Here is a 3,126-nt window from a genome sequence, read left to right as displayed (position 1 = left end):
CCCACAATGGCTGCCTTCTTATCCCATCATGTATTGGGGCTTATTATGGATATGACCTTCCCTTGTGGCACCCAAATGGAACAAGTGCTGGGCTTCCTGTCAAGGTTGCAGAAGCCGACCTCCGTTAAGTTTCTCCATGCTCCCATTTGGAGCCAACTCCATTGCTATCCAGGTGCTTAGCAAGCACCTTGGTATCCTCTTGACTGCTGGGCATGAACCAGAAGCCCTAAAGATGCGAGTCAATTCTTGCCTCCCATTCTGGGCCTTCCAAACCCCGAATCCAGATGTTCAGAGTCCAGCATGGTTCCTGGTACCCAGGAGGCTTTCCAGTACATACTGGCTGGCAGAAACCCTCCTGACTCCTCTCTAAGAATCAGCCAGAAGCTTCTCCGGGAGGCTCCGGCAACCTGGACATCCAGGCACACAGAGTGGGCAGTGCTGCCTGCTGTCATCGGCATAATGCATTCATATCTACAATATGGCAAATTTCATATCCTCCCTGTCTCTTTTTGCATTATTGATGGACTCTACACTTTAAAAAAAAAATCAATAGATCAGGGTGTGGCGCTGGAGTTAAAAGAAGCCCTTAAAAGTCCACTCTCCTTGTTTTTGCTGCTTTGAATAAGAACAGATAAAGCTTTCCCTCTGGTTTGAATAAGTCAAGCCCGTGATTGGCCAGGACTAGGAAATGCAGTAAAGATGCAAACACAAGCAAATATAACCCAGAGTCTGTGCAGCCATTAGGCTGAGTCGCTGGATCTGGAGGTGCTGCGCTGGGGTAGTTCTTCCGTGCTGCTGCTGCTTACTGGCTGGAGAACTAGGAAGACGGGAGAAGGTAAGGTCTCTGATTTATGGCCGTTCCTCAGTTGAACAATCCTACTGAATGAAGGAAAAGCGCAGGAGGGAGAAATTACTTTGGCTTTGTTGTCTGTGTTGAGGCTTTTAAAGGATTCAGCAAGGGGTTTGTGATCAGTTTTGCAAACTTCCTGTTGAGAAGTGCAAAGGCCATTCTTAGCTACTGAACAGGTCAAGTACATTTTCAAAGGGGAGAAGACAAGGTGAAAGTTCAGACCAGCCTCTGGGCCCACCCACAGGGGATCTCTGACAGGAGGGATTGCCAGCTCCAGGGATCTCCGCAGTCCTCAGAGGATACTGAATTAACAAACTAAGACTTGGAAAGGGGAGACTCAGCTTTGGAAGGATATTGCAGATGGAATTAGGTTTTCTGGATGTTTCCAGTGTGGTAAGAAGACCCCTCTTGGAGTGTATCCTCTCCTGCATTTGGGGTACCTGGTCCTGTGAGCTTCCCAATTTTGAAGTCTGCTAGGAAGTGGAGCTGCTCTTGGTCTCTGAGATTCAGGCCTAATTCCTGTTGGTTTGGTTTTTACCGAGTTGACACTTCTCCTGTCTCCAAGGAATAAATGAATTGGCCCTAGCCCCCTTTCTCTAGTCGGGCCAGGCATTTATTTGCCTTTAATGTCTGAAATCTAGAATTTGGAAAAAATCCAAGCCTATTTCCTGGCAGTTCTGAGCAGCACAGGGTGGGGCTGTGTAAGTTATTGAATTAAATCTTCCAACACTGGCTGCTCCACATCATTGCTCTGCTTTAGTCTTGTTTTAGTGGAGCATAAAGGGAGTTTGCTCTTTTTGTTTTATTTGTTGCCAAAGTCCATACTAGATAATGGCACATGTTCTCCAAACCTGGTTTCATCTATTAAGGCTCAAGAAAAGAATGGTCAGATATGTTCGCTCGCTTGCATCATGTGTGGGGAGGATTGAATCCAGGACCTTGAATATGCTGGGGAAATGGCCTGAACTGCCTAACCCTACATATTTTCCTCCTAACAAGTGCCATATGCCTCTAAATAGTAAGAATCCATACAGTCCTTCCTCAGTACATTTTAAAAGTCCTATGTAAACTCATCCATCCCATTATTTTTCCTTTACTTAAAGGAAAAACTAGTATTTGTGATGCGTATTGTCATATTGAAAGCTTGGTAGCTGGAATTACTGAGGGAAACATAACATCAACCTCATAGGAGACCTGGGTATATACAGGTTCTTGATAAACCACACCACACTGTGACTACAGAAAGCCCCAAATCCACACAGGCTTCTCTTTACCACTTCCTCATCTCCTAGTCCTACCTCTATCAGACCCAAGGAACTGGAGACCAAATTTTCTGTGTGTGCGGGGGATGGGGGGAGGGTGGGGTGGCCCCATCTGCCCACTGACTGGCAAGCCCAGGCCACACCCACCTTCCTCTGCCAAGGCCTGGAACCCTTCTTTTGTCCCAATCCCAGCTGAAAAGCCCAGGGAATGTATTAGTCATACAACAAAGGCAGAGAGGATAGAGATGTAGGATAGTTCACTTAAATAAAACAATAATAAATTTATAATCCCAAAGAGCAGGTCAAAGAGGTGATGTGAGAGGACCCTGAAATCAAAGATCTGGGAAAAGTAGGGGTGAATAAGGTGGCAGAAAGCTATGAAGTTTGGAAATTTTTCTCATGTTTTTTCCCCTCGTGCCATAGAATTTAGATTAACCTATGAAGGGTCTCAGTATGTCCAAGTGGCTGAAAGCACAGGTTTTTTGTTTTGTTTTGTTTTGTTTTTCTTTGGCAGAACTGGGGATTGAACTCAGGCCCTTACACTTGCCAGGGAAGCACTTATTCCACTGAGCCATCTCCCCGGCCCCACGCACAGGTTTTAAGGTGGATACGGATCTCATTCTACTGCGTACCCTCGGGCAGGTTCTTTAACCTCTAAACCTCAACTCTATTACAGCATGAGATGAAGAAAATATGCTCTCCTGAAAATTAAATGGGATAATGTAGGCGAAGTGAGTGAGCATAGGGCTTAACATATTTGCCTCCCCCTACCCCATGGGCCTCTCCTGGGCTCTTAGAAAGGAAGTGGTGGGATAGAAGCAGGACTGGCAAAAAGGACAGAGCCAGCCATGGTTTCTGCAAACTTAATCTAGTTGTTTCCCTGTCACGCTGGAAAGGTGTGGATGTGCATACCACAAGGAATGGCAGAATGGCAAATGAGATTGGGAACTGACTTAGGAGGAGAACTGGCTTGATGCCCAGCACAAGGGGCATTAGCTCTTGCTCTGTGATGTT

Source organism: Octodon degus, unplaced genomic scaffold (assembly GCF_000260255.1).
Source record: "Octodon degus isolate 3935 unplaced genomic scaffold, OctDeg1.0 scaffold00286, whole genome shotgun sequence".
Taxonomy (NCBI): domain Eukaryota; kingdom Metazoa; phylum Chordata; class Mammalia; order Rodentia; family Octodontidae; genus Octodon; species Octodon degus.
The sequence above is the reverse complement of the archived record's forward strand: the minus strand, read 5'-3'. Positions refer to the sequence as shown.